Below are 21,809 nucleotides of genomic sequence, written 5' to 3'. Positions count from 1 at the left end.
CTTTTGAATAAAATTCAGTACAGGTGATAACACATTCAGCTTGTCTCTGAGCATAGGGGAAGAACTGTAATATATTTCTAATAATCATTGAACCTTTCTCATATCAAGCAATATGTTGGACAAATAGAAGTCAATTTTATACACCAGAAATACAAACTTTAAATGTAATCTACACTTGCAAGGTGGATGATGTAGTGAGTGTGGCAAGCAGGTCAGGTGAGCAGCAGAGAGGAATAAGAGCTGAACTTTATTCCTTGCAATAATTAGCTGTTGCTTTGGTTAACTGGAACATCATAGGTGATAAGCTGTAAAATAAGGTCTTGATATAAATATTCAGGGCTCTTTATAAAGCAGAACCTGTGAATCCTCAGAAAAAATTCATTATTGCTTCTGCAGGGCGGGGTATTTTTGTGAGATTTGATTGATGACTTTTTCATAGGCAAAGGTCATGGCAAAATTCTCATTTCATGCTGACAATAGAAAAGAAATCATAAATAAATGAGTGGACTAAAGATCCCCAGATGCTTCAAGAGGTGTAAAAAGTGTTTTGAGTGGTCTTTGCTGCATTCTGTATTTTTTTTTTAATTCTTCCAGCCTTTGTTTTTTCTTACCTCATTGGTTTTGGTGTATGAGCTCTCTAATACAAGTGTTTTTGTATTTCATATTTTTTCAGAGCATTTCAAGCCTCTTAATAGTGTAAACCACCAATGTAATATTTTAAATTTTCTCTCAGGTGTATTTATATAGGAATCTGTTGCATATTTAGATACATGACATGTATCAACATCCATCCCTTTGTGTAATTGCCCATGGATGGAGTGCTACCATCTTCTGAAGTGGTGGAATTTCAGGATTTCAGGATCTCTGGCTCTTGAAATATCCATCAGCTCTTCTGATCTTCCAAAAATCACATCTTGCAATCTTTCCAGCACAATTAGGCAGTGCTGTTATTTTAAATTGTGCTGTCAGAGAACACCTCTGTTTGCTGAAGCAAAAATAACAATAATTCTTGGATTTTTTTGGATTGTTGATGGGAGAAGATGATGTGGCTTTAGTTTGCCCAATATTGTGTAAATGAGGATCCAAAACAGAACCAGACCAGACCAGAACGTGGGGAATTGCTGCTTTTCTGTCCCAGCTGCTTGGGAGGGAGTGGAGATACCTTTGCTGTTTGAGATGGATGCTTCACTTGTTCACAGGAGGAGAAAAAATTCCCAATCATTCTGCACCACTGGAGTCTGGCAGGAGCTGCAGAGAAAAAGGAGGATAAATACCATCAGAAAAAAGGCAGATGTGAGGGTGCTTTCCACTGGAGGAACTCACTAAAGCAGGTGGCTAAAATACTCAAAATGACAACATAAAAGTGGTACAATTTAAAATTTACCTGGTTTTAAGTACCTGTTATGATTCATTTTCAACAACTGACAAATATTCTTTCTTTCCAAACCCTTTACATTTGGAATTCATTTAGTCATGATCGTGTCAAGGTATAAAATTGTTTATTTTCTAATCATTATGAGGGTTTTTGCATTCTGTGGAGATTATATAAAAAATAAAATAATATATAATATATAATATATAATATATAATATATAATATATAATATATAATATATAATATATAATATATAATATATAATATATAATATATAATATATTATATAAGAATAACATAATATTATATATTATTATATAGATTATATATTATAGATTAGATTATAGATTATAGATTTTATATATTATATATAGATGATATTAGATTATATATTTATTATATATAATATAATTAATATAATATAATATAATATAATATAATATAATATAATATAATATATAGATTATAATTAGATTATATTATAATATATAGATTATATATTATGATTATATGTTAACTGCTGTCATGAAGTTATTTTGGAGTAGCTGCTGCCATAAATAGGAAAACAATAAATCCCATTCCAGGGCAGCACAACTTTTCCCATCTCCCATGCTTCTTGTGGAGGATGTGAGTGAGTGTTTTGGGTGGAAAACCCTCAAACAATCGAAATCTTATTTTGCTGCTTCTTCCCGGTTTTCATTGTCCTGCTGAATGTAGTGATTGTTATTTCTTCTGTGTCAAAGTCTTCCACCACGTGCTGTTGCTAAGAAACACGGCTGTTGTGAGTGATCCAAATAAAAGAACAAATCCCTGTTAAATTCACTATCAAAAATGAGGGCCTGTCTGCATGGAACCAGGGTTTATTATTTTATTCATGAAATGCTCCTGTTAGAAATTTAACTCACATTTTATATGTTCTGGATGCAGCAGCAGATGAACTCTCTAATGAGTGTTTGGAAGATCCCAACTGACTCCATCTGAATGAACCCCCCAGGTGAAAAACCCCTGGCACTCTTTAAAGAGTTTAAATCTCTCTGCTGGGGAAACAAAGCCTTGCATGGAAGTTACAGAGCTCTGAAACTCTGTGGATGACTGGGGCTGCTTGGCTGAAACAAAATCAAAGTAAATAGTCCAAAATGACCTGAACCTTGGAAAAAAACATGGAGAAAGTGATATCTGGAAAAAAAAAATTAAAAAAAATTGGTTCAAATTGAACGATTTGAATTTTTTTCTTTCCAGATTAAAAAGAAGAATTTAATGTCATAACAAAATAACAAAAGGAAAGCTGCATGCAATGAAAAGATAGGGAATGTGTTTTTTCCAGGTAAATCTCCTTGACAGATTTGTCATTAATTAGCCAAGAAAAAAATGGTTTATTGTGAAATTAATTTCTAATTAGATAAGTACTTCCCTGAAGCATCATCTGAAGAAGGGAGAGGGCCTAGTCCTCAGAAATCTTCCAGACACTCACTCCTAAATCCTCAAGTTGTGGATGGCAGCAATGCTTTTTGGAGCCAAAAATGATGTCAGTGATTTTCTACAGAGAGCTGATGACAGAATTCCATAGCATTTCCCAAGCCATGGACAATAAATTATACTGTTCATATATTAATGTAATTTTGTAACATTTCTATGAAGTATCTTTGAAAGCTTTTTGGCTTTAATTTCTGTTTGACTTTGAGCGAGCCTGAGCTGTGTGTAGTGAAAAGGAATAGAGTATGTACAGATGAAACTAATTAAATACTGACTGTCACTCTTCATCTTGAAGCCCTGATTTTAGCTTGCTGTCTCAACTTTGATTATTAAAATACATGTGGTAGTTTTCACCCCACGTTACCTGTGAGTGTTGCTAATTAGGTGTCAGGAAGTCAGTGATTAATGCAAAATCATGAATAAATTACCAATAAAAGCCATGCATGTGTACAGAGCCATTTAACTATTTGGAATGCTCTGCAGCACAGAGTACACCAGTGATAACCACTTTTCTGACCTTTGGGTTGGAGTCATTTGCCTGGAATTTCACTAATTAACTGGATGATAATAGTCAAACCAAAATCACAACTGCAAATCTATTTGTCACAACAAAAGGTAATCTCCACCTGTCATTATCCAACAGATTTGATCTACTTTTCAGTCCTGTGACTATTTGTCACTCATCATTTATATAATGGGGGAAAATATGATTAAGGCTGTAGTCCCAAATACTGATTAAGGTTCAACCATGATGAGCACAAGCATGTAAATAATAGAGATTGGTCTTGGGAAATTGTGCATTTTTGTTTGAAATGTGCCTACCTGCTTCTTTTTGGTGTCTTTTGATGGAAAGGAGGCTACAGACATCAAATGAAACATGGTGAGAGATGGACAGAGCACAGCTGGAGTCATTCCTGGAGCAGAAGGAGTAGCTCAGGGAAGAAACTGCCACCAGCCCTGAGGTAGATGAATCTTTCTGAATGTCCTGCAGAGCTCTTGTTCTGCATCCAGGTGCAGTGGCAGTGACTGAAGCCTGGACAAATTGATATTTAATATCTGCAAGTCACAGAATCCAGGCAGAGTTGAACATTCCTGTGCTGCTTAGGTAGCACTGATGTCTTTGCTCTGTAACTGTAGGGAGCACAGATCTCATGTCATAATTGTTTTGAGAGCTTTTCCCTGAACTGGTGTCTGTTGTTTCCACTTTGTCTCATCTATTCTTTATCAGAGCTGTCAGGATTTTTTTTCATCTTGTGAGTCGTGTTTTGGGTATTTTAAGAAAAGGGGAGATTTTGCTCAGGGACCAACCTAAAGCATTTTGATGCTTCTGTTTCTGTTTCTTTGAGTGAGGGATTAAATCAAACTCAAACTAAGAGCAAAACCACCCCTATTCCCCAAACTCGGGAAATAAAACACAGTGCTTCCAAATGTGGGTTCTTTCCATACCCCAGCTGCTCTGTAAATTGTTTTTTCTGTGTGTGTTTCAATTTCTCTGTTTCTACTCAAATATCAGTTTCCCTGAGCAGATGCAGGCTCTCAGGATCTGTGCCTCGTGGCTGTTGTGCCATGCAGGACCTGGGAACCCAGCCCAGAACTTCCAGGCTTCCAGCTCTGCAGCGGGGAAGCCCCAGGAGCCCTGGATCCAACCCACAAGTGCAAGTTTGCAGGTTTGTCATGACAGCAGTGATGCATGGAGCGAGGGCTCCCCAGGCTCTTGGGCTGCTGCTTCTGGAGCAGGGACCTTGAGCAAGCAGGGCTGGATCTGCTCTGGTGCTGTGAGCTGGTGAAAGCTTTGGATCTGATCTGATCTGATCTGATCTGATCTGATCTGATCTGATCTGATTTGATCTGATCTGATTTGATCTGATTTGATCTGATGTGATCTGCTCTGATCTGCTCTGATCTGATCTGGTGCTCTGAGCTGGTGACACCTTGGATCTGCTCTGGTGCTGTGAGCTGGTGAAAGTCTTGGATCTGATCTGATCTGATTTGATCTGATCTGGTCTGATCTGGTCTGATGCTGTGAGCTGGTGGCCCCTTGGATCTGATTTGATCTGCTCTGATCTGGTCTGGTCTGATCTGGTGCTGTGAGCTAGTGAAATCTTGGATCTGCTCTGGTGCTGTGATTTGGTGACACCTTGCTCTCATCTGGTGCTGTCAGCTGGTGACACCTTGCTGTTGGGTGAGGCTGCTGAGTGCCTGTGTCCCAGATCCCACTCTGGGTGTCCAACAGCTGCTGTCCCACTGTCCCCCAGGGTCCTTCAGCCTCGTGGCCAGGGTGCTACAGAACAAATTGATTACATGAGTTGAGTTCTCTCCATCTCCTGAGCAGAGCTGTGTCCAGTGAGTGCCACCCAGACTGGGGTAGGGGACACTCTGGTGCTCTGGTACACCTCATTCACCAGCATAACTTCACAGAGCTGCTTCTTGTCACATTAATACATTATCACTCTTGGACAATCATGGTTATTCTTGCTAAAAAACAGCTCCCAGTACCACAAAACCCTTCCCAGTTACCAAATCCAGGATTTGCTGAACATCTGGTCATTTAGCAGAGCTATAGAGAGATTTGGAAAAAGTAACAGGAAGAAATTGAAATTAATTTTCATTACAGATCTGTATGAAATTTAAAATCCAAGATGAATGGATTTAATTAGCTCTGGACACTTTGGTTTTCCTATAATTCAAACATGTCAGCTTTACAACACACAGGCCCTTGGGCCATCATTTGAGTCGAGTCATCCTTATTTTACATGTTTAAACTGGGCATATATTCTGGGGTTTGTGACACTCTGTAAAATCCAACAGATTGTGCCTGGGGGCTGTATTTTCATACCTGTAAATAAACAGAGAATTGTTTTACAACATCCCAGTACATCTAGTTTACAATCAGTTGTGAAAAAGCTCAGAGAACCGTTTTTAGAAGAGGCAGTGGATCTGCATTATTGTGCTTTCAGTTTAGGAAATGGGAATTCAATAGAGTCCTGTCTGGATATATCCTACCAACAGTGTAATAAGGATCAATTTGATAGGCTTTAATTACTTCAGCACTCATCTGGTGAATTTTTTTACTTTTATTTTTATTTGGAATCATTTATTACAGATTTATTGCATAGGTGCTAGCCCAGATATCTTTCCTCTGTCAGACTTTTAAATTGAGCTACAGCACAGAAAGTGCATCCAGCAATATGGAGTGTGGAAAGAGACACCTGAAATTACTGGGAATTTTTGTTCAGGGCACACCTGCTCTGGATAATTCCCTTTTTCTTCCTCCAGGTTTATGTTACAAGCTCTTTTCCTCAAGAGGACAAAGGTTGTGCCAGATTTCAGCATTAATGTGAACCTGAAAATGCATGAAATAAATGAAGATATCAGCCAGGGGCCAATTACATCACACATTATCAAATTATACTAAGGAGACCTAAGCTTCCCATTCAGAAATGATACTGGAATGGCACTTGTGAGAATGATTGATTTGCTTCATGAAAGGCTGTTCAGGAAAAGACAAGATAAATTGCTAGTTTTACATAGCTGCATAGACAAATTAAAGCAATAGATGGCAGGGTGCTGGAGAATTGTCCTTGCTCTGACTTCTGCCCACATCTGTTCTTTGAGGTCTTGTTCCTGCTGGGGATTTGCTCCCATGGCAGCCAGGGATCTGCTGGGGAGCCAGCCTGGTGCTGCTGGATGTGAAATAGGTCACACCAACACAGCTCGAGGTGTGGTGAAAGGAAGAGAGAACTTTATTTCTTCTGTTAGAATTTATAGGTTTTTGACCATGGCCAGGGATGGGATGGTCAGGATAACACCTTCCTAACCACACTGGCTGTGAGAGATGTCCATCACAAGAAGTGTATCAGAAAGAATGTGTACATATTTATGTTTACAGTTACTGTCCTGGGAAAGGCTTTAGAACCTATGTCAACAAGCTGAAAAGCTGGGTTTTCAGGTGACACCAGCCCGTGCAGGGTGTCCCACAGGGTGCCACTGCCTGCCCTTCCCCTGCTCTCAGGGAGCAGGAGTCTGTGCCAGACCAGGTAAGAGACTTTACCTGTCCTGAGCCTGGGTCAGTCTGGGTTTCTGGGCTGGGAGAACAGCTCACAGCTGCTCTGACCTGGGACAAGGCTCTCTCCTCACCCTGCTCAGCTCTGCTGCTGGAGCAGCAGCTCTGGGGCAGGTGGGTCCCAGCAGGGACGGGACTGAGGGCAGGAGAGATGCTCTGGTGGCAGGCTCAGCTGCAGCTGGGACCCCCAAAGGTGCCTGGTACCCAAATCCCCCCTGGCTGCTGCTCCAGCCCTGATCCTGATCCTGATCCAGCCTGGCCATGGTCCTGCCAAGAAAGGCTCTGCAGAGGCAGCAGAGAAAGCTCCTGCAGCAGTGGTTTGAAGAATGAACAACTGTGAGCAAACAATGCTGTGGCTCTCGTGTGATCTCATCTGGTCTGTTTGCAGAGCAGGATGCCAGGCTCCTGAAAAAAGTCACTTTCATCATCTCTATTAAGGACTAACATATTCAAAGTCATGAGCTTTTGCAGAAACTTCCTACAGAAGAATTCATTTTGCCGTGTTCACTCTTTTTGGGCTGAATCTGATTCTTTCCTCCTTGCCAAAAAGCAGGAATAACAGCTTGAAATACTGGAACCAAAGAAGATCTAACTTTGAGGAAGTGCATAATGGTTTAATTGTCCTGGTTCAGATATATATAATATAAGCTTCCCTGGGGGAGTGTTTTTCCTTGTTAACTCATTTATAAGATAACAGAGGCTACAGGTGTTCAGCTTTAATAAGGCATTAGTGAACAATTATACAAGACACTAAAAATAAAACTGGAGTCTTTGCATGGAGGAAATCAACACTGAGTGAAAAAAAATAATTAACAGTCAAGCTGCACAATCAAATAAGGGTGAAGATTTTTAGAAACTAAAATCATTGGATGATCTCTTTAGTGCATATAGGAAGGATGCTGCTGAAAGAAGAAGGGAAGAGAGTGCATTTTTATGTTCAAGATATGAAAAGACACCCAAAATATATGAAAGAATAACTGGTGCTAACACTACTGATAAAATCATTTTCTGTTTCAATTAAAGTGTGCTTTAAAATATTGTTTTAAAATAGTGAAGAGCCAGCTTTTCACTAACATGCAGGGATGTATTCCCTTGATTTATGAAATCTCATTCCATTTGCAAACCAGTGGCTCCTCTGTGTTTGTGCCTGTGCACTGTGTAAGGCTGCAGACATCTCCAATAGCAGAGAAAGAGGAAATTAGATGTATTAAACCTGAAGAATCAGTGACATTCAAATAACAGCTTTGCTCTTGTATTTCTCATTTGTTAGGAGTTCCTAATAAAAATTCTAATGTGTCTTAGCCTTGGAAACAATGATCTGTTCTATTACTTTTGACAGAACAAATTTAGGACAGAGGTTCTGACACTTTCTTAATTATAAGAAGATATCTAAAGGGCTTGGCTCCCATTTGTCTTTATCTGAATATACCTTTTTGCTCTTCACCATGAGAAATAGTAAATTGGACTAATGCTCATCTCTCCTATGAAATTCTTTTTAGGATTTATTTTGCAGTGGTGGGAAGCTGAGGCAGAGGGAGGTGGGAACTCCAACACTTTGGGGTTTCTCAGCCATTCTCTGCAAAATAGAGAAAAAATTATTCTCTGTGAGCTCTGCTGATGTTTGACTGAATGTTTGTCTCCTCTTAAAAGAGATGCAAATATGGTCCAAACCTTGCTGTTATTAACCTGGAGTAAGTTGTGATAAAGGCTGATGGCTCACTTCTGGTTTTTAGCACCTGTTTCAATGCAGGTAATTATTTTATCCCTCTGTCTGTATTTCTGTACATTAAGCAGATGTATAAATATAATCTGCATCTGTTTATGGACAGAAGTTTCTTTTTCTGTTTTTGCAGGAGCTGCATCTACCCCTTGTTAACACTAGAGACTGTGTGGCAGTGAAACTTACTTCTTTTTTAAAAAAGATCTTCAGGCTGGAATTGGGCCATTTTTTGTTGTTTTTATTATTGCATAAGTCTCTTACAAGGACTGTCAAACTTATAAATATTTGGTGGCTGTACTTGTCTCTTTTTGATAGTATAGGAATAACTGTTTTCCTTGAAAGCTGGTTGTGGTTTCTGTTCTTGCTGGTTAATATCTTAATTTAGCAAGCTAAACTTTTAGAATGAACACAAAAAATACTACTTTAGGACAATCTTTGAAATTCTCTTACTTAATGATATTTCTAGATATGCAGTTTTATTACAGATACAGAACATAAATAACAAAATAAAATAAATTTTTATTTATTTCTCTGTACTCTCCTGAGAGTTCATTAAATGCTTATTAATCTTCTAGAGTTATTGATAGCTTGATATCACAATCTGTAAGCCAGAGACAAATCAAGCAACTTGAGAGAAATGTGAGAAGATGAAGGTGCACAAGAGTTTTTAAGAGAGAACTTCAGGTTTGAAGGAGCATCTAGAATTACATTACTCTGGGAACAGAAAAGGAATCTGGCCCTGTTAATTATGTCATGATCCCCTCCTCTTCTGTAAAGCCTGGAATTCTGCAGAATTTAATTTTCTGTTCTGTGGTTTTTATTTTTTTCTTCATTAGTGGAAAACCTCAACTGTTTTTGCTGCATGGGAGAAGGGTCTGAAACCCACTGAGGTCCTGAAGCTCTAGTTGTGCTTGGCCAGTTTACACCTAAATATATTTATTCCATGGGGTTTTAATGCTTTAAAATATATTCCTTCCTGGGTGTCCTTTCATTTTCATTAGGTTTCTCTCTATTAAATTATTTATATTATAAAGTTTGTATCAAGTATTTGTATTTTGTGGTGGCTATAGTAACAATTCTGAACATTTTTGAATTTCCTGTGTGTTTCTGCTTACTGCAATTAGACCTTGCTGTAGCTAATGAAACATATGTGATTTGTTTGTTTATGCCTGAGGACTGAATTTGCTACTGAATAATGCAAAAACATATGCAAGGACAAGTGTGGTGAGTGGAATTATGGATGTGCACGGAGGAGATGTGAGCAGAGTCAATTGAAAGAGGTGTTAAAGCTCTGGCTCTACCTGCTCACTCCAAGTGCAGACATGGTTGTTAGATCATATGGATGCTTTACTCTAAACAGAATTAAACACATCTGGAACAGTCCAGATGTTGATGTTCTATTTGGTGCCATACAATGTTTGCTCTCCTGGCCTGTGCTGTGCTGGCAGAGCCATCTCTACATCCCTCTAGAAAGGCAAATGAACATCCCTGTTCCACTTCCATGTTTGAAAGCAGGCCTAGGACATAAATATTTTGCTGAAATTTATTCTGTGATATTAAAAGGCAGCTTCTTGTTTAGGAAAAGGCTAATATAATTCTACCTGAGGTCAATAATTTGAGTTATTTGTCATGACACACCTGGTCACTGCTGATCATAGAATCATAAAGAGGTTTGGGTTGGAAAGGACCCTAAAAATCCCCTTGTCCCACCTCCTGCCATAGGCAGGGACACTTTCCCATACTCCAAACCCCATCCAGCCTGGTCTTGGACAGTTCCAGGGGTGCAGCATCCACACATTCTCTGTTCTGGTTCCTCCCCACCCTCACAGCTCACCCAGAAAAGTATTTATTTAATCTTCTGTTTTAAACAATGCATTTTTTCAAGCAGTACAGACGAGACAAAGGGAAATCCATTTTGTTTAATTATAAAGCATCAACATGCTGCAGATTTACGTTAGTGGATTAGATTTTCTCTCAGAAATAACTTCAGTGGAATTACATCAGCAGTAAACGTGGTCCAGTTCATCTTGTAATTATATTTTGAAGTGCAGAAGTAGGGAAGAACGGAGTCCTGTCCATCTCACACAGAAAATCCTGCCTTTGATGCTTCTTTGAGAAACTGCTGTGATTTTTACAGCGGCAAAGAGGGCCCAGAAGTTGCATTTTCTTTATCCACAGCACCTGCCTCTGCCTGGGCTGTGCAGAGATGTGCAGTGTCAATAGCATTGTGCTCATAAACGGTGACAGCTCAGGGCACAGTGCCTGCCCCAGCAGCTCTGCTGCCCACCTTGTGTAATTAACGCCACACAGCTCGAGAAACTTGCCTGGAGCTTGTCCTTGTGTGTTAAATGGGCCCAGCTCTGAGCTGGGTTTGTGCCACACCAGCACCACAAAGCTCCAAGGGTTGGTGCTCAGTGCTTTACAGGAGTTTAATTTGACATTGGCCGTGAGATCAGCCTGGCATCCTCCGTGGGGAGGGTTTTGTTCAGACATCAACAGGCAGAAGGAATTCAGGTCTCGGTGTCTGGTTATGGGGACACTTGTTTAGGCTGTTAAACCCAGGTATCTGAGACCTCCTCATCAAAGGAAAAGGTTTACTCTTTTGTAACTGGGGCTGGTTTGTGCTTTATGATTTTAGGGGGCGAGCAAGCCTCTGCTCACATGCCTTGTCTCCCTTTCTGGCTGATTTCCCTCGTCGGTGCCTTGCCCGAGGCTCTCCTACCTCAGGTGAACATCAGACATCGAGGCTGCTTTAGAATGCTGGCGTTTCCACGGCTCAGATCAGAGTCCTCATTGACTCTGACGTGGAAGGCAGCGATTTTCTACCCCAAACCAAGGCAGCTCTCACATGCTTTGAGCTTTAATTGTTGGAGTCGTGTTGAAGTCGTTAAGGAGACGTCGCCTGAATTCTCTGCACATATGTGGGCAAATGCTCGCGGAACCCAACTCTAATTTGGCAAATTAGTTGTGAGGCAAGGCTTGGGAGGAGGGCAGAGTTTTACAGATCGAGGGGAAAGTGGGGATAAAGCAGGTTTTTGAGGAAACTGAAGATGAATAGAAACCATAAGTAGGACTCCAAGTGATTCAGTGGGGTCTAGACACTTGCCCTTTCTTGCTGTTCCAATGTCGTGTGTGACAGCGACAGGAGCCATATGTGAGCCACAAATAAACCCTCCCTAGCTCGTTCCTTCTCTGGTTAAAGTTTAATCAGTCTGGTTCAGCTGAAAGAAGATGAATGTTTCGGAGTGAAAATGTCACACAAACAGCGTGTCAGCATCTTGTACCACGAGGTGTGCTGGGAAACTCAAACCATAGGACGTGAATTCATTCCTTGCTGAAAATGAGTGACAAAAGGAGCTTCAAAATATCTCCTTATTTATGAGCTCACTATTAATTCTGCCATGTCCTAACCTCCTTCTGTATTCTGATTTTCTTTACTTTCATACATTCCCTGTTGGGTTTTTGTTGGGACTTGTTTGGTTGTTGTTTGTTTTGTTGGTTTTGTGCTGTATTTATTTCCTTTTTATCACCTTTCTGTCTGGTTTTCTAATATGATTTCCCCCATATACTTTTGTTCTTGATTTTAGGCAATTGGACATGTTTCTCAATGCTTTCTCTACCTGCCTCTTTATCACATGTGAATCTCAACTTTAAATGAAAAAATAAAAACTTTACTGCCTGTTGAAAAAAAATCTCAAGAACAGTTTCAGTTCAGAAAGTCAGACTTGCCAAGAACTTTGATTCCATTTCCAAGATTGATATCAATATGAAGAATCCAATATTTACTATATAAATTTTACTTGATTAAACTGGGTTTTTTAAGTAACATTTGAGAAAGATTGTAGGTTTGAAAATCCCATGTGAAGAATCAAAAAAACAGAAAACAGTAAGAACAAAACCATAAATTAATATTTTAAAAGGAGGGGAGTCGAAGAAAGAACAGGAAAAATCCTGTTTTGCCTGTGAGTTAGATCCAGTACCAAGTTCACATCCTGTTTTATCTTTCAGTTCCTCATGATGACAAATTCTGGTCTTCAGCTGCCTTCCCTGCAGAGCTCCCAATATTTTATCCTGAAGTGCTGCTTTTGCAGAAACTTTCTGGCCTGGTTTGTATTTTCCTGTCAGGATTCTTGCATCTTCAAGGCAGGTGAGTGTTGTTTTCCTGTGGCTGAAGTAGAAATACAATGAAATAATATCTCTTCCTTTGATATCTCCATGCTCTGACAATTATGGTACCTTGTTACCACCACCTTTTGTAACAGTGATAAAGAAAATTCTTTAAATTTTTTAAAATTTTAATATATAATTCTATATATTATTTATATTATTTTATATTCTTTATATTCTTTAGAGTCTTTATATTCTTTATATTCTTTATATTCTCCATATTTCTCTATAAATGTATATAAGGGGGAGAATGTTCCTAACAGTGCCATGGAATTTTAGGTGCATGAAATGGAATTATACCATATTCACAAGGAAAAAAAACCCAAAAAAAAAGTATTTGAAAAGTGTATTTTGTTTGTTTGGTTTTATTTTCCTAAACAAACTGCATTAGTGTTGGATGCCATCAGAAAAATTGTGCCCTTAATTAGCATCAGGTTTTGTTATCTTGCCAGGACTAACACTTTGTCAGTTGGTAAATAAATATTTGACTGGAATGTAATCAGTGAGTTCAGCATTTACACGTGGTATTGCTGTTGTAATATTGGGAATTTAGATTTTTCCTAGGCCGGTGCAAGCATTAATGTTCAATCCATCACAAAGCTTAGGTGGGTCCTGACATGCTTTTAAAGATTGATACTGTAACAGTACATTTAGTAATGGTAATAAACTGAATAAATATTATTTTTCACTGTAGTGTGCATTTCTGAGGAGTTATGTTCAGTCACTGTGTGAAGGAAATGCACGCAGAGAGCAAGACATGAGATCCCTGAATTGGTCTCACTTTTAAATCAAATTATGTGCTTTATTAACAAATGGCAGAGTGGAATAACTCAGCCAAAGAAAACGCTCTGAGCACTGAGCTATTTCCCTGTGTGTCATTGCAACTTTTGCCACTGCTTTAAAGAGCAAAGAGACTTTCTGTTCACCGGGTTTGGGGACATCTTTCTATTTTATTGGGATTTAAAACCGATTCAGCTTTTCACCGTAAAATATTTGGAAATTCAATTAAGCGGGAGCAAGAGCAAAAATATTTTTCTTATATAAATATGAATAAATAAATAAATTTATTTATATAAATAAGTGTGTTTGTCAGTTATTACTGAGATTTGGAGCTCGACACACCCCAAGACAAAGCTCTGTCCTCACCTGAAGCTGAATTCTGCACAGCCTCAAGTGGATTTTCCCACTTCTGAGATATTTCACAGGACATGTTCAGAGTGTATCCTTACTAAATATGTCAGTGGTTTTCTTTACAACCGATACCAACTTCTGGGAAATGGTATTTTGGATTTCTTGAAAGTCTGTGTTTCAGTAACCGAGCTTATTAATCAAATATATGTTTTAAAACACTTAGGTAAGTGAACAGTGCTGCTGAAATAAATTTTACCAAAATGCCAAGTAAATCTGTCAATTCAGAGCAAAGAAAAATGCCCAAGAAACTGCAGATGATTTTCCTTTAACACTCTGAAAGGGTTTTTATCATAATATGGAAAACTTTTTTATTTTTCCAAGCCAATGTGCTTCATTTCTTTGGATTGTTTGTCTGTACTGTCTATATCTTCTTTTCTCCTGATGAAATTTCCAGAAAGTGAAGCATATTCTTATTAAATGTGTGATCAGACCCCAATATTTATTTCAGGTAATGGAAAAAGTAGCTGGAAATTGGATTTCTGTATTTTGCAAAACACACAGAAAATAAATTATCTTCTAACTTGCTCTAATCTATGAGCACCAACCTTTATATTATTTACAGTTCAGGAATGTTCCAAAAAAATCTCATTTAGTGAATGAAATTATTTTTGAGAGGTTTATTGTCAGTCACCTTGCTGCTTACTTGGGCAGCTCATGTCAGCTTCATTTTACATCTGTAAAAGCTGCAAAACCAAAACTTTGATTTCCTCAAAAGACTTCAGAAGTCTTTTTTTTTTTTTTTTTTCTAAAAGTTTACATTTTCTGTTAAATATAACAATCAGGTAAGTTCTATTAAAAAAAAAAAAAAAAAAAAAAAAAAAAAGAGAGAGAGAATAATAAAAGAGAAAACTTTTTGAACATTTGAGTCTGCCCACTTCCCCAGGACATTATATGATAGAAACTGTGAGAAGTCTGTAGGTATCTGATGCCTGATGTTATTGAGAAGCCTAGCTTTGCCCAGTAAACTGCCAAGAATAGTCCAGACCACCATAATTTACTTTAAAATAAAATACAAATCTACCTCAGTATCAGTGCCATTTGGGTTTTTGTTTTTTTTTTTTGGTGGTGAAAAATCCCAACTACAAATGATCAACTATAGAATTATTCACCTTGGACATACAAATACATAATATTTCATTAGCTGTCTTTGAAGACAACTAATTTTAAGCAAACCAATATTTATAAGCCAATAAACTAATCTAGACTTTTATCAAGAATGGCTGACGAGGGCCTGTGAACAAAAATCTCCTGTGCAGTGAGATGAGAAGGCTGGGGCTGTTTATCTCACAGCAAGAGTGAATAGGAAGGGGCACAATAAAAAGAATCACAATGAATAATTGTGTGCCTAGGTAGATTAATTTATTTGTTTAGTACTTTATTCATTCTTCCCAAAAAAATAAGACAGCCAATCAATTTGAAGCGTGTGAATGGAAGTAATTTCTTTCCCATTCCCAATTAACATGCTGAATTCACTTATGTGAATAAAGAAATAAATGGGGACAGTCTCTTAAGATCCAAGAAGTGACACAGGGCACTGATAACATCTGCATCTCCACCCTCACAAAGTCTCTAATACTTTTACAGTATGATTAATCCTATTACAGAGAAGTGTTCTGCAGGAAATCTATTTTCTCATTAAATCAATGAAAAACCAAAGCAAAGTAGAGGGAGGTTTCTGTAGTGATTCAGTTTTTACCTGACTTGACAGTAGTCCCAGGCCCTGAGATCTGCTCTGGCATTTTTGAAACTGCCTTAACATCTCCCCAGGGCTGGCTGGAAGGATGTGTAAGCAGAGAAATTTAGCTTGGAACAATCTGAGCCTCTGAACTTTCCTTGGGGACATCTCTTGGTGCTGTTCCACAAAAGTCAGCTAGACCACGGTGGCCACTGCTGTGGTTGGAGCTGTATTGTTAAATACAGGAAAAAAACCACCAAGCCCCACCTGGCTGTCACAGCAAATCAAGATAATAATGTAATAAATGTCCATTTCCACCTGATCTGGTGTTTCAGATAAACCTCGTGCCATTTGTTCTAAATGCAGGAGTTTGGTACCTCAGTGATGCTTTGGTCTCTTTTTTATTCTCTTCCATCTGGTAAGAAATCCTTTTGTTTTATTTTTCTCCTTCTGTCCTTTTAAGTAACATTTTTAATGTTATTTTTCACTATAAAACCTTAAGTGGAGATATTTTCTTCAGAAAATGTAGCTCAGTTGTGTTCCTTTGTGTTCCTTTCTGTTTACCCAAGAAATGCAGTAATAGGAGCTGAAATTATTGGAGATGAAGTTGGAGGCAAGAAAAGTAGAGCTCTGAGCAGCCCAGAAAGTCAGATGAGAAGAGGGCATAATAAACTAGGAAAAATTAAATCGAGAAATAAGGAAATAAAAAGGGAATTAGAAGTGTGAGAAGTGATGGACACAACAGTGAAGAAGACAGAGAAGCAAACAAGGAGCAGTCAAACACACTGACATGGGTAAAGAAAGTGTTTAACAGCCTTTGTCTGGCAAATATTTGCTGGGCTATGAAGTCCAGGAGACAGAATGTGTAAGAAATCTGATCTCCCCAAACACAGGAAAGGAGAATGAGGCCTGGATCAATGCTGGGACATTGATACCGTATTTTCCTGCCAACAAGTTAATCACAGGCTCTTTCTTTATTCCCTTTTCCTCTTTTCATGTTATGAATGGCTACCAGAAATGGTTTGTACTTGATATGTTTCTAGAGAGGAATAAAAAAAGCCTTTGTATTTTATTTTGCTGATTACACCCAGTATATCTCAGTGTGGCAATATTCTCTTCCTGTCAGTGGTTATTGTGAACAATTCTACAGCTAATAATTAATTGTTGTCTTTATACTGCACTTTAATTAATAGGTTTCTGTGATAGGATAGTTTCCTAGATTTTTTCCTTGATATCAGCAGTGGCTGAATCCTAAATGACACCTGTATTGAGGAAATTTAACCACACCAGGCTCCCTCTGCTTCCCAAACTGAGCTCTTTTTTCCCTCCCCGTGCACTTGCATAGGTGGTGAATTATCTTTCATGTTAATGCAGAAGAAGATGGAGCTTAAGATAGTCATAATATTTATCAAGATGATGATCAATGCAGTGGAAACAATGCAGTAATCTCTCAGGAGACCAAACTATCTCGTTTCCAGGGGCAGGATCACTACTGAATCATCTCACCTATACACTTATTTATCATTCCCTTTATTCTCTTTGCTAAAACAGAAAATAAAAGTGATTAATACATCAAGTGTTGTAGCTTGAATAAAAACTCCCTGCAATGTAGATAACTTTGGTGACAAAGAAGGGGAAATTGGTGTTTGGTGTCTGGCATGGGCAGGCAGTGGAGCCTAAATGTGAATGACAAAAGTTAAACTGAGCTAGAAAGCCGAGCTGAAGCAAACCCAAAAGATCCAAGCTCATGGTTACATTTTAAAGCACAGAGATTTAGGCATCCTGTAAAGTGAGGAAATGAAATTGTTGTGTCTGAAAAGCAGCCAGCAGTATTGTACACATGTCAGAAAGGAGGTGAGCTAATTCCTGATTGGGGATGGCAAAACTCTCTTTATGAATATTGAACTGTACAGAAAAAAGAAATAAAAAATCAGAGGTGAGGCCTGTACTTGATGTTATTCTGTATGTAGTAAAGGACATAAAAAAAAAAGATTTTCATCTGTGTTTGGAAGATTCCCTGCCTGGAACATTAAAAAGACACAAAAATTGCATTTTATGAGAGTGCCCTATGCACCTCTACAAGCTAAACCCCAGAGAGATCTGTATTAATGGGTTTTGCTCCTCAAATACATGTTAAAAATCAGGGAAACAAATCTCGTGGTCTGACTGCTGCTTTAGCTACTTTAATCCCAAAATTGCCTACCTCCTCTGCCAGCAGTAAAGTTCCCTTGATCTCCAAATTGTCATCCTTAAATCTTACCAGTGTCAGAAGCTGGGTGATCCTCAGACTTAAACCTCCAGTTCTTTTGTCACTAATACAGATTAAAGTAGCAAAATAGCAAATATATCAATGAGATGCTTGCAAAAAACAACAAAGAACAAAAAAAAGACCCAAAAACCCACTATCCTTGTCACAATTAAAAAAGCCAATAAAGTTTAAAGCCAATTAAAATTTTTTTGGTAGCACTGGTGATTGGTGGGTTGGACTATCCTGGAATTTGGAGAACATATTTGAATATCGTATTTAAATCATATTTAAATATCAGAATATCATCATAAATATCAGATTTAAAGCAGAAAGCCATTTACAAACAGCTAAACTGTTTTCATTCACTTTTCTTTAAAATACTCTCCATTCCTGTTCTTCTAATCCTTCACATAGTAGCATCCGTGGTTTTGGGAAATGATTAGGGAAAAGATGATTGTGTTTACAATAATTGTGTCCAATGCCTGTTGTTATTAATTCAAACAGCTTTCATCTCTCACTGTGCACTGGGAATGTGCACCTCAATGTCATCCTAACACAGATCTCTGATGGGCTGAGGCTTCTCACTTTGGCTGATGATGGTTTTTAAATTAAAGTTTGCATTTCAGCTCAGAGGAAGTTGGTGCAGTGACACTGAAGCCCAATTACTGTTGGAGTTCCTGTTGCAATGTTCGGTTCCTCAGCCTTTGAGGGAATTAAAAGGAAAAAGAAATAATTATTTTGGTAGTGTCACAGTCCATTTCTTATCTTGATAGGTCAGAAACAAAAAAAACAAATTAAGAAGGATGAGATAGTAAATTAGGGAGAAGGCACTACTGACATAAAACTGGGCATGGAGTAAAATCTTCTGGATTTCCTTTGCTAGAGATCAGTACCACAGTGCAGTGTCACAGCTGTGAGGAGCTGGGTGGGGTTTTTAATTTTATTATTATTATTTATATCATTGAATTAAAGAAATTTGGTTCTACCTTAAAAGTTATCAATAATGACAGAACCCACGCTGTTGTGCAAACAATCCTCTTGCACTGTAAAGGCACAGACACAGCAATTATTGTAACATCCTGGCCAAAAAAATCACGTCTTACTGCTTGCAAGAATTCTTTGGTTTATTATTTTCAAGCACATTTGTCAGGCATCTTTTATTGCAGTGTCTGTAGCTTAATGATGAGCTTGTAATCACTGTCCTGTTTGACAGCTGCTCTGTGGGCCTTATGAATCACACAAAATTCAAAGGTGAATTTGTCTTGCCTTTCCCAGGACAAAACAGGGCACAGATTCACTGAAAGTTTTAACCACTAAACTTTCCACAAGTGACATTATTATCAGTAGAAATTGTCTTTCTTTGAGGGGAGATAATATGTATGGAAATTGATGGTATTTTTTGTTGTTAGTATGGACATACCTGTCTCCCTTTTCATGTCTGTCAGGGAAAAATGTCTGGATTTCTTTCTTCCTGAAGCCTGTACTGCTTTAATCTAATGAATTTCATTTACAGGAATGTGTTGCATGGAAAATTTCACTGCTACTGATAGCTCCTTCATAAATACAAAATGAATATTTCTTTTCTTCTTCTGGAAGTAGTGGCTTATACCTTTGTCTTCAAAGATGAATAAGCAGAAATTGTAGGGAGCGTTTCTGAAGGAAAACTGTGGTGTTTGTGATTGAGAAGGGATGGAGCTGCAGAGAGGGAGTTCTTCTGTGCCATGGGGAAGATGATTTACTTAATCCCGTGCTCCTGGGCTGCTGTAGTGACTGAGGGTCGAGGTTTTGAACAGACCCAGAGAGCCAAAGGCAAAGTGTGACAAACATCAAACCACAGAGGTGTGGGCAGAGATGCTGGTGACCTTTCCTGCAGGCAGCTCTTCTCAACCCAATATCCAGGGCTCAGGGTCTTTGTTTTTCCTTTGTTTTAACAGAGCAGAATCTATTTCACGATTTTTCTTTCAGATGATTCCCGTCTTGGTTCTGGGATTTTTTATTAGAATTTAAGGGAAAAGCAGATGTTATCTGTGCTGCCGGTTTTATCGGCTGGGCCAGAGTGACACCCTCTGAGCAAACCAGCACCAGCACATTCCAGAGTTTCTCAGAGCATCACTCTGTGCTGTGTGACTGCTCCTGCAGTCCTGGCATCCCTGGGGGTGCTGAGCTGGAATCCAGTCGTGCATTCAGTGCCTGTGCAGCTCCAAGAGCCAGCTCAGCCCATCAGCCAGACTCACCCTCTGTCCCACCGCCTGTCCAGGGTCACTCCCGGCCCCAGGGGCAGCCTGGCCTCTCTCAGCTCTGCTGGCCTGTCACTCTCAGCCACTGCACTCCTTGCAGCAAGTTGGACTCACTTTGCATAAATATTCTTTGTCTTAATTAGGTGGAATTAATATTTGTTCCCGTGATCTCACCTGAAGACATTTTCTTCTTCTTAGTGTAGAAGTCACTGTGGAACTCTGATTGTTTGTAGTTCCTGTTAGTACTGGGACATCTCCTTGACACTTTTCTGGTTTATTTTTCCCATCAGAAAATCACATTGGAGACTCACAGCACACATGAGGAAACTCAGGTAAATTAAATCAAGTCTTCAAAATCATGCAGGATGCTGTCATAAGGCAAGTCTTTTGGATTTCTAATTTTCACCTTTATGCTCTGAGTTGGTGGATTCTTATTAGTCCCTTGAAAGAATTCTAAGCAAACCTCCTCTTATTTTTCTTATTTCAAAAATATCTTTCATTGAATGTAGGATTTTCTGGGATCCTGCAAGGATGTTCATTGCAGGAACATCTTCTGTACCAGGATGACAAAATATACTCTTTCTTGGCTAACACCTAAGGTTATTTGTACATTTGTTCTGTCCCAGTTGAAACTAAAATCCTTTTCCTCATGCTACTCCTCTTTCCAGCATCTGTCTTTCCTGGCTGCAATCCTTCTGGATTCTAATTAGACTTCCAATGGCTTGGCTCAGGGTGTAACCATAACCAATTTATCATTCCCTTAATCTCCCTCCGGGACATTCATTGAAAGAACAGTACCTGAATATTTCCCCTTTATCTACAATTTCCAGTCTATATCAAACATGAAATCTTGACAGATGGAGTCCAATCTGTCACAGTGAGTTAGTGTATTTTTCTTCTGATTGAATGTATTTATTGCACAAAGAAAGATGGAAAAAATTGTAAAGATGAATATTTAAAATTTGGGTTATAGAACGGTTAGTTGGGCTGGGCATTTTATTTTTTTTTTGGTTGGTGATTTTTATATATATTTTTTTTTACAGCTGAGAATCTGGATTGCGTTAGATGAACGAGGAAACGACATGAGACTTGTTTTTGTTGTGATAAGAGGAAGAACAGATCCGATCATAACAAAAACAGATGTAAAGCCGTAACGCAGTCCCTCGTGTTATCTCCTCCCCACTCTCCCACTGACCAGCAGAGGATGCAAGGAAATGTTCTGCCTTCTGCCAGCACAGCCCCTGCCAGCAAATCAGTGCGTAAGACACTGCCTGAAATACATTCTGCTGCAGAAAAGTGTGATAAAAAACCCCCCTGCCAAAGTGCTGGGCCAATCAATCAAGTGTTAATGATGGATCATGGAACCCATTTGTTGACAAATAAAACCTTGTGTGCTCTGCCAGTGAAACCAACTGTGTCACCCGTTTTTCAGCGGCTGCCCGAAATGCCGCGTGCGGAGCGGAATTCATCGGTGGCAGGGGCTGCTGCCACAGCCAGCCCAGCCAGCCGGATCTGCAGGTGCACTGCAGTCTGTCCTGCTGCCCTGCCTGGCCCTGCAGAGGAGCCTGAGGTGTTCAGGGGCTCTGTGGGAGGCAGTGGAGCCAGCCTGGTTCCTTCAGACCTTTCTGCCCGCGGGTGCAGAGAGTGGCTGCAGCCTGGAG

The 21,809-nt window shown here is 39.0% G+C and overlaps 1 long non-coding RNA gene across 1 annotated transcript; it reads left to right on the top strand.

The window, feature by feature from the left end:
- The first annotated feature begins 12,747 nt into the window (after nt 1-12,747).
- LOC111928760 (uncharacterized) lies at nt 12,748-21,230 on the top strand. Its single transcript, XR_002864280.2, has 3 exons — nt 12,748-12,777; nt 20,439-20,480; nt 21,192-21,230. It is a non-coding gene; the product is annotated as an uncharacterized LOC111928760 (long non-coding RNA).
- Nucleotides 21,231-21,809: the final 579 nt, after the last annotated feature.

This window comes from Cyanistes caeruleus, chromosome 14 (genome assembly GCF_971803275.1).
Source record: "Cyanistes caeruleus chromosome 14, bCyaCae1.hap1.1, whole genome shotgun sequence".
Lineage (NCBI taxonomy): Eukaryota > Metazoa > Chordata > Aves > Passeriformes > Paridae > Cyanistes > Cyanistes caeruleus.
The sequence above is the reverse complement of the archived record's forward strand: the minus strand, read 5'-3'. Positions and strand labels throughout refer to the sequence as shown.